Raw genomic sequence first — 14,560 nt, 5'->3', positions numbered from 1 at the left:
CTCTGCCTATGTAACCAGCATGTTCTAGTGTTATAAAGGAAATAATTGTGCCTTTCGCTAGAGTTCTGCCAGGCACAGAGAACAGCACCAGACAGAGCATCTTGTAGTGGCCGCAGTTTTCACTCTCCTGCTGTCCTTCTATGAGGACTGCAACTCTTAATTGTTCATCCATTCATGTACAAGTCACTTTCCATTCGGAATCAGTGGTTATCTGGTCCGTGTACAGTAACGTCAGACATCAGTCCATTGTCCCCTTCCCTCCCTCCAAGCCATTGATTTGATTCAATGGTATAGTAAGTGACCTTCCAGTCTTATGCTGGGTACACACCAAAACGATTTGGATTGGATGCAAATCGTGCGATCCAATTTGCATACGATCCGATCCCAACTGTATTCAGATGAATGGATCTTATACAGATCCTACCTGCAGCAGGTAGGATCGGAATCGGATACAATTCGGATCCAACCGAACGATTTTGACCCAATCTGCATCCAATCGGTCTGAATTGGATCCAGATTGATGGGATTGTGCCCAAATCGTTTTGGTGTGTACCCAGCATAAGTCATTGATTCTCTGGTCTAAGTAAGCAAGTCACCAGCCTAGGTCGGTGAGGTTTAGGTAGGTGGACCCCTAATTTAGGTAAGTGTCACTGATTAAACAGTTGAGGTATGTTTGACTCTGGTTTTAGGAAATTAGTCGAGGTACGTGTCCACTTTAGGCATGTGACTGGACTCTCAGATCTAGCCCGGTGACTTGGCAGTCTAGGCCAGTGATTTGGCAATCTAAGTAAATGACTCACTGGTGTAGGTCAGTGACTCTCCAGATTAGGAGACTATGGGGGGTATTCAATCCTGGATTTCGACTGTCAGATGTTTCTTCGAAATCCTGCCCCGTTTTAACTCGGGCTTGAGCGTTTATCGACAGGCAGAATTCAATGTTCTGCCTGCCGAGTGTCGAAAAGGGTGCGTGCCAACAAAAACGGCCTTGGATTCGACAACCTGTTTTAAAGTCGGTTTTGTTATGTCAAGTTCCTCCTTCAATGCTGTTGGAAACGACTGCATTGAATAGGCGCCCGCCGATATTTCCCCTAGCGATGGGGATTGAATACCCCCCTATATATGTCTAAGGGTATTCATTCTCTTGTCTAGGTAAGGCACTCACCAGTCTAGATAAGTGACTCTCTGCTCTAGACCAGTGATTCTCTCTTATAGGTAAGGGATGCTAATGTACTGCAGTCTCTGCTCTAAGTAAGTAACTCTCCAGTTTAGGTAAATTCCCAGTCTGGGAAAGTGAGGATGAGCAGGATCATCCTAATCAGATTGTAGGCCCTAGGCAAAGCAATGCACTGGAGCCCCCAACCATTTATGGAGGGGGGGGATCTGAATTTACCCCTCATGCAGTCCTGCACCATTTCTTCCATGCAGTGAATGGCTGTCAGCACTCTGATTGGTGCATAGCCTCCAGTCATCCACCAATCAGAATGCTGACTGATATTCAGGGGGAAATTTACTAAGAAAAATTTGTGAAATAAAATCGTATTTTCGTACGAAAATACTATTTTTGGGGGGTATATGTATTTTTGGCATTTACTATGCCAAAAATACGAATTTTCGCATTCGTATTGATGGGACAATCGTATTTGTATTTACAAATACGAATGGTTACAACATCGATAGAATACGACAGAAATCACCATTCTTTTGAATTTCTATTGAAAATACGGCCGCTAATTAGCGTAAAATGCCCGCGAATGGCGTGCCAAGTACGGCAGGAAAATACACTTTATTTTCCTGTCGTATTTGGCTTTAGCCTGCACGGATCAGTCAGATCCGTCCAGGCTTCAGTGTAAAAAAATTGGTAAAATAAATAAATAAATGTAAAAAACGGCGTGGGGTGGGGGGACCCCACGCCGTTTTTTACATTTATTTATTTATTTTACCAATTTTAACCAGCACCGGCTCTTTCAGCCTGGTGCTGGTTACGGCTGTGGGGGGGGCACAGCCGTAACCAGCACCAGGCTGAAAGAGCCGGGGCTGGTATTAAAAAATCAGGAAACCTGGCAAATAGGGGTCCCCCGATTTTTTTAAAACCAGCTCCAGGTCCGGGGCTGGTCTCCAAAATACGGGGGACAAAATGACTAGGGGTCCCCCGTATTTTAAGAACCAGCCCCAGGCCAAACCAGCCAGCAGGGTAATGTCACAGCCGGGAGACACTTATTATATAAGGTCCCGCGGCCAAAACATCACCCTACCGACCGGTCAGCCTGGCCAGGGGCCCTGGGGGGGTGGGGACCCCCCCCAATAAAGGGGTCCCCCCCCTCCAGGACTTACCTGACCAGGCTGAAGCCTGGTGCTGTCCCCGGTGGCCCTGTGCGGTGGTCACCGGGCTGATCTTTGTGTAAAAGAAAGAATAAACTATTGTTTAATACTGTGGAACTATGAGTCCCAGCAAGCCTCTCCCGCAAGCTGGGACTTGGAGAACCACAAGTCCCAGCATGCGGGGCATTAAAGGGCCCGCTGGCACTTGTAGTTCCACAGTAGTAAAAATAGTCAAATAAACACACACTGACACACAAGAAAAATAAAGCTTTATTACATCCAAAGCCCACACATACTGATACTTACCTATCTTGAGCCCGTAGGTAGGTCCCTAGGTCTTGGTCTGGTGTCCTGGTCCGTGTCGGCGGAGTCCGGGTCTGGGGTCCGAAGTAATCCATAGGGAATCCACCTGTGGAAGGAAATTATACTTACAAGTATCCTATGGCGAAGATCTGTCCTCTTCTCTCCTGAAGTTGTCCAGGTCTTTGCAAAATAAAAAAACGTGAGTGTCCCGGCGGTCACCTGTCACGGACTGAGGAGAGACACAGAGATGTTTCATGTTCCGCGCCTCTCCTCCAAATGATTCTATTGGCCGCCTAGCGGCCAATCAGGAGCCGCAAAATTCAGCTCCTGATTGGCCGCTAGGCGGACCCAAACACCGACATGGATGCCGCGGACACGGACCAGGACACCGGACCCAGGGACCTACCTACGGGCTGAAGATAGGTAAGTATCAGTATGTGTTGGCTTTGGATGTAATAAAGCTTTATTTTTCTTGTGTGTCAGTGTGTGTTTATTTGACTATTTTTACTACTGTAGAACTACAAGTGCCAGCGGGCCCTTTAATGCCCGCATGCTGGGACTTGTGGTTCTCCAAGTCCCAGCTTGCGGGGGAGGCTTGCTGGGACTCATAGTTCCACAGTATTAAACAATAGTTTATTCGGTACTTGTTTCCTAGCACGGCCACACCGATTTACATCGGGGTGGTCGTGTCGGAAAAATCGGGTCGATCGCATCGCATGCGATTTGGTCGCATGCGATGCGATCGACGCGACCGACCGATTTTCGACCCGATTTTTTCATTGAATGAAATGTAAATCGGGTCCCTGGGACCCGATTTTACATTGGATTCAATGTAAAATATTCCCAACCCCCCCAAATTTGACGGCGTACACCCCACCCCACGATAGACGCCAACCCGAAGCGTGGCGAGCGCAGCGAGCCTGTGAGGGGCGGCGGTGCGCGTCCTCCGACCTTTTCATTCCCCTACTATCCACGTCGGCGTGGAGTTGAGAATAGAATAGTGTGGCGAGCGCAGCGTGGCGAGCGCAGCGAGCCCCGCGAGGGGACGCGTATACCTTTGAAGTTATACGCGTCCTCTCGCGGGGCTCGCTGCGCTCGCCACGCTTCGGGCTCGGTGGCTCGCTGCGCTCGCCACACTATTCTATTCTCAACTCCACGCCGACGTTGATAGTAGGGGAATGAAAAGGTCGGAGGACGCGCACCGCTGCGCTCGCCACGCTTCGGGTTGGCGTCTATCGTGGGGTGACGACGGGGACATCTATAATGTGAAATGGGTCATATTGGCCCATTTCACATTTTTCACATTTTTTCAAGATTTCAATGTTAAAAAATATTTTAACATTGAAGCCTATGGAAAAATCGGGGGCATCGCGTCGGGACCATTGTTAATGGTCCCGACCGACGCGATGCCCCCGATATTTTACCTTTCCCGACACGATTTCAATGTTAAAATATTTTTTAACATTGAAGCCTATGGAAATATCGGGGGCATCGCGTCGGTCGCGTCGGGACCAATGTTAATGGTCCCGACCGACGCGATGCTCCCGATATTGTGTCCTAGCCGGCAAAATGGACCTGATTTCAAAGGAAATCGGGTCCATCTTATGGATCGTGTACCTTAACTTAAAGGTACACGATCCATAAGATTGTGGCCGTGCTAGGAAACAAGTACCGTTTATTCTTTCTTTTACACCAAGATCAGCCCGGTGACCACCGCACAGGGTCACCGGGGACAGCACCAGGCTTCAGTCTGGTCAGGTAAGTCCTGGAGGGGGGGGACCCCTTTATTGGGGAGTCCCCAGGTCCCCTGGTCAGGCTGACCGGTCGGTAGGGTGATGTTTTGACCGCAGGACCTTATATAATAAACCAGCCCCGGACTTGGGGCTGGTTTTAAAAAAAATCAGGGAACCCCTATTTGCCGGGTTTCCTGATTTTTTAATACCAGCCCCGGCTCTTTCAGCCTGGTTCTGGTTACGGCTGTATGCAGTCGTATTCATTCGTATTAAGAATACGAATACGATTTTTGGGATTCCATTTTTTGGATTCGTATTCTTAGTAAATTTCCCCCTCAGTGTCCTGCTACATACTGGGTGGCCATTCTGATTGAATGGAATATACAATGAGAGTGGCTGGACAGCAATCTCTACCTGTCTGCAAGAAGCTCTGGAGACACTAGCCTGGGGGACACTGCTTGGTGGGTCCCTAGAATTGAGGGGCCATTGGGTTATTGACCAGTAAGCCCATATGTTAAAATGGCTTTTGAGATGATGGGTGAGATTTAATAGGATGAGAGATTCAGAAAGTGAGAGATTTGGGGAGAAATTTTTAAAGCAGCAATCATTTACGCTGCAAAACCAGTTTGATGTTTGCAGTGTAGATGATTGCCGCTTTAAAAAAACTGGAGATTTCTTACCAAATCTCTCACTTTCTGAATCTCTCATCATATTAAATCTCACCCCATGTGTTGGTGGACAGATTTGTAGAGGGAAAGAGGGGATTGGGGAATTATGAATTACAAGGTAACGGTAAGAATATACGAGCTTGAGATTTGGAGGAACTGAAGGATGAGCGGCTGTAATTGTAAAACCTTAATCCAGAGGTTCCCAATCTTTTTTGGATCGCGGCACCCTATAGTAATTTTTCCGCGACACCCCTAGGCCCCCCAAAAAAGATATAAAATTAAGTAGCCTGTGTTTATATGTGTTTTTTAGGTTCAGTTATGTGGTAAAGGGCAGGATTTGCTTCTGATTATACACATATTTTATGATTGGCAGCCACCAGCACTGGTTTTGTCCATAAATAATTGACCATAAATAATTTGAATTGGTCCTGGTCCACCAACCCGTGGCACCCCTGCAAGTGTCCCGAGGCACCCCAGGGAGCCACGGCACACAGTTTGGGAACCACTGCCTTAATCAGTTGCTAGTTGTTGAAGTCCCGTTTTCTTGCCAGGAGTGGTCTTGGCCTGTGTGCATACAGTAACCATGCCATTCCATTAACTGGGCTAAATTATAGTCAGGCTGCAGGTTTGGTGCAATGATCTCTAGGGCATTATAGTGATGGTCCACAATCCAAACTGTTTCTACATAGCATTGTATATTACAGGACCATAGCTGCGGCAGCCCGAGTGAGTGAGTATACAGCTGGCAGATATTCTGGATGCCGTGTATAACAGCAGTATAACCAAACATGTACTAATAATTCTCCTCTTCAGTGTTTTGCTTATTTGCTGGTGACCGAAGGGAACGATGAATGCTGTATATTATGCAGGGGTTAAAGTGAGGCGGAACGGGGCGGAACTGCGTTCCGTCAGTTCCATTTTGGAGGCGGAACGGTTCCGCCTCCATCCGCTCACCTTGCCCCCTCTGCTTCTCCCTGCCTGCATTGCTAAACAAGACAGCCGGGTAGAGTGCTGGAAAACCCGGCTGTCTCAGAGCACGTCGTCCATCCGTCCGCGGGCGGCTATTTGAAATGACGTGCCAGCTTGCGACTGCCTGATTGGCAGCCGGGCTGCGCGTCATTTCAAATAGCTGCAACGCACACGGAGGGATGGACGACGTGCTCTGAGACAGCCGGGTTTTCCAGCACTCTACCCGGCTGTCTTGTTTACCTTGTGTTGCTGGCAGGGGTGTCGAGGATTGGCAGGTATGCATGGGCTGACCTTTCTGCAAAGCAGTCACCTGGACCATGACGCCTAGTAATGCACAGCCGGCTCAAAGCTCCACTCCCAGTGTCCGGTCACTGCAGACCACATCAGCAGAGAAAGAGCACTTTCTGGGACTGCAGAAGTAGCTGCCCGGGCTGAGATCCTTACTTGCCAACAGCTGAGTGGAGAGCAGTGCGGAGCTTCTGTGGGAGCTAGGGAAGCAGCGGCATCTGTTCTAGAATGACCATGAGCAGTGTAACCTGCACTGGTGGATGTCCAGCAGCTGCAGCTGCAGCAGGGAAACAAGCTATGTGCAGACCTCCTACCTGAAGAGGATGAAGGTGAGGGGCCCTGTGCCAGCCATTATATTATTGGTTTTATGATTGTGTCACTTTTTCACATGTGCCAATGTTGTGTACTGTGTCCTCATTCTGCAAATTATGTCATATTGGGGTGTGATGTAGGGTACATAACTTGTGGCATAATGTAGGGAACGGAACCTTGCAGTGTGATGTGGGGTTATGCGGTGTGATTTAGGGGATGGGTATGTGTGGTATGATGTATGTGGTTGGAGATGTGTGGCGTTATGTAGTTGGCATGATATAGAGTCTGTAGACGTGCAGCGTGATGTGGTGACAGGGACGTGCATCTTGATTTAGGGGCAGGGGAGTGCGGCGTGATGTAGGTGCAGGGACGTGCGGCGTTATTTAGGGACCATTGACAGACAGACACAGCAGCAATGGCGGGCTGGGCCAGGGGCAGGGTGCCATCTGCCCACCAGGCCACTACAATACTTCATAAGTAGGGCCACCGCAGCCTGTCACCTTCATGGTGTCTGCTGCACAGTGTGTGTCAGGCTCTGACAGGCAGCAAGCATGATAAAGGGGGCTGCTGCTGGCATGCTGTGTGCACTATCTATGAGTACACTAGCATGTTACCACTGGCACTGAGCAAGAAAACCCTAGCAATGAGCATGTAGGTAAGCAGCACTTACTGTATGTGGCATAATATGGAAGGGTCATTACCGTGTGTGGCATATTGTGGGGGAATATGTTGTGTGACATAATGTATAATGGGCATTACGGTGTGCATAATCCCCTGTCCCACAAAGCCATGCCCTAAAATTTTGTGGCACGCCTACGGCGGCCACTTTCACATTGTTTGGCCTGTTAGATTCTTTTGCACTTTGGGGCATAATTTGCATTAAGGGTGGCGTTATGTGGGGGTGTGGCCACGGCGTTGCGAGAGTGAGGGTGTTGGTGGACTGAGCTCCCTGGTATATGGATATCCGTGATAATAGCCGCCCGCCTAGCTAGCCCTGGCCCGGCAATTTAACCTGCCTTAGCGGTGGAAAATCCCCCTCACTCTGTTGCCCGAAGTACCTGCTTTACGTGTTGGTGACGCCACGGGGAAGTGCCGCGTGGACTGGTGTGTTCTGTCCTCTTCTCTCCCCTCGGCTGAGAGAGACGCCGCCGGGAACACAGTGTACCTGCTCTGGGTAGCGATACAGGAGCGCTCTCCGGCTATTGCCGCATCCTCCCCTCCCTGGTTAAGGGAGACGCGGCATCTCCTCGGAGCACAGCGTGGCTGTGCAGACACAGAAGCCCTGCTGCTGCCGCCCCCACTCCTTCCCTACCAAATGAGATACCGACTGCAGGAGTGCTCCCCGGCTGCTGCTGCTGCCTCCCCCCCCCCCTCCGAGGGAGACGCGACACCGCTTCGGAGCACAGCGTGGCTGTGCAGATCGAGAAGTCCCGCTGTAGCCGCCTATATTCCTTTTCTGCGAAGGGAGACACTGGTTGCAGGAGCGCTCTCCGGCTGGTGCTGCCTCCTTCCTCCCCCCCTGGTTAAGGGAGACCCGGTCAATACTCCGGCGCACAGCGTGGCTGTGCAGCCATAGAAACCCCGCTGTTGCTGCCTCCACTCCTTCCTTGCGGAGAGTGACCTGGACAGCAGTACAGTGTGTTAACGCTGAATAAGGAGCTGAATAAGGAGCTGTGGGAACGTACGCCATCTCCCTTCGCCTCTCCCCCGACTGTAAAACTATCCCGCACTCTGTGGGGAGTACGGGGTGTCTGGAGACATCCCAAGCCGTTATCCAGTGGGGGCAATAAATATAGTAAATTACACAGCAGACAGTGAGAGGGTCTGCCTGTGTCAACCACTTCCCAGCCACCAGCAGCTGCCGACCCCCCATTATAAGGGTCAGAAAACGCCTCAGCAACCCCACTTTACATCTTGGATATTGACACGGCGACAAGATACTCTGGGGGTACCCACTGACGCCGCGCTTACAGGGAGTGAAGTTTGGATACCCCTTGTCCTGCGCCCCCCCCCCCTCTTGCGCACCCGATTTGGCAGGACATTTATCCCCGCGGGATCGACCGCAAGGATAGGGAAGCCCCAACGCAGTCGCTGAACGGTCCGGACATTGCCAGCAAATTGGGAGCCCATATCGAATCTAAACAGAAAATCCGGTGAAGTACAATTTACTTACTATTCATACCTCCCATTGTGTGCCCTGTGAATATAGTACATTGCTAACTGTGAACTGTATAGAGTTAAAATTTAACTGCAAGAACTTTTACTGTCTACCGCGTAAAACTTTCTGTAATAGCATCTAGGATCTACTTATTGTACCTTTACCCTTTCGTGAAATATGGGCAAAACTGGCACCACCTCGGCTGCGGCCCGCCTAGAGAGGTATGCACGAGCACAAGGTGGGAACACCCTGCAAACCCCCACCACAACCCCACATTCGACTCCATCGAAAAGCAAAAGCCCGCCGCCTGCACCTGAGATAAATAGGAGCGAGCGGCGACTAGCCGGGAGAGACCGTAAACTATTAGTCTGCGCTACCAATGCCATGAGATGCTACCATTGTCTTGCTGGTATTAGGATAGGGGCAGGGAGATAGCAGTGAAAGGATAGGGGGTGATAAAAGGGGGGAAGGTAAGAGAGAAGCAGGTAGTAGGCGCCTCCCCATGGGAGTAGACTTAAGGCCCCCATACATTAGGCCGACTTGTCCTTAGGACAAGTCGGACCCAATTCTCCTGTGAGCCGCCCGGCAGCTCCCCGGGAGGCTCACATAAAATTTGGCACTTGATGAGCCAGATTTTACATGTGATAAATCGCATGCGATTTATCACATGTAAAACAAATGGGGAGCTGCAGGGCGGTGAGGAGCAGTGGGGCGGGCAGCGGCAGTAGTGGGGGCGGGCGTCGGCAGTAGTGGGGACGGGCGGCGGCAGTAGTGGGGGCGGGCGGCAGCTCACAAAAGTTCCCGGCGGGTGATGCTTACCTGGCCGGCATGCTGTGGTCTCAAATACAGTAGTAGCGCTGCCGCTGCGGGACGCACAGCGGCGGCTATTAGATTTTCAAAATAGCTGTCAAATGACCGGCCGTTCTGTGATTGGCTGAGAGAGCTCTCAGCCAATCACAGAACGGCCGGTCATTTGACAGCTATTTTGAAAATCTAATAGCCGCCGCTGTGCGTCCCGCAGCGGCAGCGCTACTACTGTATTTGAGACCACAGCATGCCGGCCAGGTAAGCATCACCCGCCGGGAACTTATTTGTGAGCTGCCGCCCGCCCCCACTACTGCCGCTGCTATCTGTGATCACAGCCGGCCAGGTCAGTGTGTCTGCCCGCCGTGCTCCCCCGCCCCCCGGTGTCTGCATGCATATGCCTGACAGGTGGGCAGGCATATGCATAGCATACAGGGAGGTCGGATGATCTTATGTGCTGACCGTCCGACCTCCCTGATCCGGTCCGATGCGCACGGGACCGCGCATCGGATCGGATCATACATCACACACCTGCGATTTTGGGGCGATTTCATCTGGTTATCGGCCCAAAGTGCCGAAATCGGATGAAATCGTCCCAAAATCGTATAGTGTATGGGGGCCTTTATACTTAAGGACAGGACAGGTAGGGGGAGGATCAGAGAGAGCAAGAGGGCACACCGTAAGGATTGTGGAGACTCACCAGCAGCTTTAAAGTTAAAAAGAAGCAATGGACTGTCCTAAGAGATCCAGAGAAGTGCCAGCGAGATTTAAGGGACCGGAGCAGCAGCAGAAGAAAGCAAGGAGGGCTCCAGCAGCAGGAGATCTGAGATCGGCACCAGGAGGGCAGCTGTGGAACGGGCCGGCCGTGAGGAAGAAAGAGGCAGAAGACAGGACTCTAGCAGCGGGCAGCAGCGCCGAAGAGAAGCAGCAGCAGCCGGGACATACACACAGAGTCGGGTAGGAGCATCCCCAGGGCCGCACTCGCAGCCAGAGCGCAGCCCGTCCCCTCCTTACCCGACTCCCAGCAGCAGCGGGCACCAGCAAGAACATCCAGAAAGAGGAATGATCCAGAAATATTATAAGTATCTTTATTTATTGGCATTTGTATCCCTTCTTATTCTTTTACTTAATTCCATATTCGGCACCCTGCTACCATCTGATGTCACAAACTCCCAATTTCTCTGTAATCTTATGAATTCAATCTTTAATGCAGATAGAATTTTACCACATGTTTTATATTATGCTGGGTAACTTTCCTCTAAGGAATAACAGCACCTAATAGAGTTTTACACCTATTACCTAACAGTACAGTTGGGATTCAGTGCTGAAGTTTTCTAGCAGTTTAAGGCCAAAAAATGAGTACTTAGGGATTTATTATTATACTTGCTGCAGCCTTTAGCAAAACAGCAAAGAATTAGGCCCAATGTTCAGGCAAGTTGCAAAAAATGTCCAATCCCCCCTCCCCCTAATTAAATTACTGAGGACTTGTTTACATGGCATAGCATGTAGAGATCATGATAGAGGTATCCTTTCAATACAATCCAATCATCTACTCCTCCCACTAGGCAGAGCATACAATGGAGTCAGCAGGCTGCCTAGCAATGATAAACAAATGTATAATTTGTGCAATAACACATTAATATGGTTATTATTATTATAGTTTTATTTATAAGGCGCCACAAGTGTTTCGCAGCGCCGTACAAACATGAAATGTATGATTACAGATGAGCGCCGAGTTGTGTCATTTCATATGTACTAGGGGAATGACATAGTTTTCAGAACATAATATAATATTGCTTAAGAGTGTTATTAGGATACGGCAAAGCATATGCTTAGATAGGCAGAATCCAAATATGGGAACGCATTGTTTTGATTTTAATGTTAAAAAATAATGTTGTTTAATGTTAAATATAATGCAAAATAAGGCAGGAAAATTAATTATGCAGTGCAATTTTCAGCGTGCAAGGCATCATAGGGGTATAATAGACAGTATTATAAATATGTTGCTGAATGGGGGAATGATAAATGGTAACAGGTTAGATTAAGCTGCAGTCAGTAATATAATATGGTGTCACATACAAATGAGTAAGTTCATTGTTACGTGCATGTATGTACAATAATAATAATAGTACAGGATATCAATAAGTGAATTCATTACATCTGTGCATGATAAGCATTTTACTTCATATTAGACTGTTATATCTTTGGCAGATCCAAACTTACTGTTGCTTCCTGAAAAGCGCGGGGTTAATCTGCTGCTTTATAAAAAATCCTTTGCTGTTAGAATTCTGTTAAGTCAATTCATGCAATTGTATAAGAAGTAATGTATATAATTAGGGCACAGGGGTGGAACCATAGTTCTCACAGCAACTAAGTTTGTAAGTTAATTTTTATTTTATTTTTTTATTAGTTTTTTGTTGAAAGGGGTACATGCTTGGCCTTAGCAGGGAAGACCTATGCGCAGTGCACCTGCCAGCAATGTGGTGGCTATATCTTATAACCTTTATGCTAATACAAGGGATAACAGCCCCTTCTTTTGAAGCTTAGTACAAGTTCTCTTTCACGGTCATTTAGAACAAAGGTAATGCACTATTTACTGAACAAGCTTAGTCCAACAATGTCCAATGCCAACGGGGCTTAATGGGACATTACAAATTTCCATGGGGGTAGCTATTCAGTCACTTGTATACGGATAGAGGCAAGGTCAGAAATGGAAAAAGGAGAATGCAGGGAAGGTGGCATTATAGGATTATTGCTCAGGTTTGGGAGACTGCATGGTGCAACGTATTTACACACAGTACAAACTAACATGTTTTATGTCACCTCGCAGTGCAACACTTCCTCTTCCACCTGCAGATGCCTAAGGATCGGAGGGGGCGGGCAGGCTGATGACCTGGACGGACGCTGATGGTTCTTGTGGTTTTGGGGTACCTCGAGGGAGAATGGGGCGCATCGCAGTGGCCGCAGAGCTGGGACGAAGCAGGACTGACCAGGAACATGCTGCTGCTAGAGCTGTTCCCGATCTTAGTAGCGGTGGAGTTGTGGGGTAACAGGTTAGCCAACAAGGAAATAACCTTCTGGTATGACAGCCTGGGGGTGGTCCAGGCGGTCTATAAGCAAAGTGCCTCCTCCCCACCAGCGATCAATCTGATCAGGCATTTGATATTGGTTTGCCTGCGGCACTACATTAACTTTTGCGCCAAGCACATCCCAGGGGTAGATAACATAACTGATGCCCTCTCAAGGGGAAAATGGGAAGCCTTTAGGGAGGCAGCACCGCAAACACAGCTGCAAAGGTTAACCTGTCCTCCTCATTTATGCAAGGTTGTCAATATGGCGTGAACAAGCTGGTGAAAGACTCATTAGTGCCTGCGGCAGGGAGAAGCTACAGCTCATGGCAGCAGCAAAGGGCGTATGCAAAGATGTCTTTAAAGCAGCGATGCTCAGGGAGGCATTCGCAACACCCTTCAGGAACAGGGGTCTCCAGCGGTCTGTTTTCTTTGCAGGAGAAAAATGAGGACTCCCGGAACGGGGTCCAAGGGTGAGATACGGTGGGGAAGCATTTCAGTTCAGGAGCAGAGAAGAGCGTGCAGATGGTTACTATGTAGGTTTTAGTTTAATAGGGCGAGGGAAGGTCACGGTGAGGTGGCGGGCTATGGTTCTAGGAACCTAGCATTGGCGGAAGTACTGCGGGCCAGCCAAAGTTTGGCGCCAGGAAACGGAGGCACCCCAGAAGAGGGGGTGCAAGATCCAAGGCCTGGCGTCGGAGGGGGCAATTGGGGACCCCGGGCGGTTACATGTTTCAGGTGCGAGAAGGGGTCCCCACCCCCGGGCGGCTTGATTCAGTTACGTTGGAGGGCTGGTGGACCGCAGTGCTATCTTTGCCACCTAAGAGAGTAGGATTATATTGGTAATCTGATTAATAAATGTGACCTTTAATTCGCCATAAATAAATGACTCAGTTTGGTTATTCCAGGTGAAGGGGAAAGGGGAGGGGGTGGTGGCGCTTTATAGGTGGGGGTGCTTGGTCTGTTTAAGGTTAAAGGAATGGCGGGAGCATCAGACGCTCAGAGGTTTAATAGGAGCGAGCGGCGACTAGCCGGGAGAGACCGTAAACTATTAGTCTGCGCTACCAATGCCATGAGATGCTACCATTGTCTTGCTGGTATTAGGATAGGGGCAGGGAGATAGCAGTGAAAGGATAGGGGGTGATAAAAGGGGGGAAGGTAAGAGAGAAGCAGGTAGTAGGCGCCTCCCCATGGGAGTAGACTTATACTTAAGGACAGGACAGGTAGGGGGAGGATCAGAGAGAGCAAGAGGGCACACCGTAAGGATTGTCCCACCCACCCACCCACCCTTGGACGAAGAAGGAGCAACATCCAAACAGCATCTAGGTTACAGCAGAGATTGTCTTAACAGAGGCGGAAATACTGCGGGCCAGCCAAAGTTTGGCGCCAGGAAACGGAGGCACCCCAGAAGAGGGGGTGCAAGATCCAAGGCCTGGCGTCAAAGCGGGGGTTGCAATTGGGGGACTCTGGGCGGTTCTAGTTACAGGAGAGATTGTCTTAACAGAGGCGGAAGTACTGCGGGCCAGCCAAAGTTTGGCGCCAGGAAACGGAGGCACCCCAGAAGAGGGGGTGCAAGATCTAAGGCCTGGCGTCGGAGGGGGCAATTGGGGACCCCGGGCGGTTACATGTTTCAGGTGTGAGAAGGGGCCCCACCCCCGGGCGGCTTGATTCAGTTATGTTGGAGGGCTGGTGGACCGCAGTGCTACATATGTAAATCTGACTAAATAAACAGCATCTAGGTTACAGCAGAGATGGTCCTAACAGAGGCGGAAGTACTGCGGGCCAGCCAAAGTTTGGCGCCAGGAAACGGAGGCACCCCAGAAGAGGGGGTGCAAGATCCAAGGCCTGGCGTCGGAGGGGGCAATTGGGGACCCCGGGCGGTTACATGTTTCAGGTGCGAGAAGGGGTCCCCACCCCCGGGCGGCTTGATTCAGTTAC

Source organism: Crinia signifera, chromosome 8 (assembly GCF_055691185.1).
Source record: "Crinia signifera chromosome 8, ASM5569118v1, whole genome shotgun sequence".
In the NCBI taxonomy this organism is placed as follows: domain Eukaryota; kingdom Metazoa; phylum Chordata; class Amphibia; order Anura; family Myobatrachidae; genus Crinia; species Crinia signifera.
The sequence above is the reverse complement of the archived record's forward strand: the minus strand, read 5'-3'. Positions refer to the sequence as shown.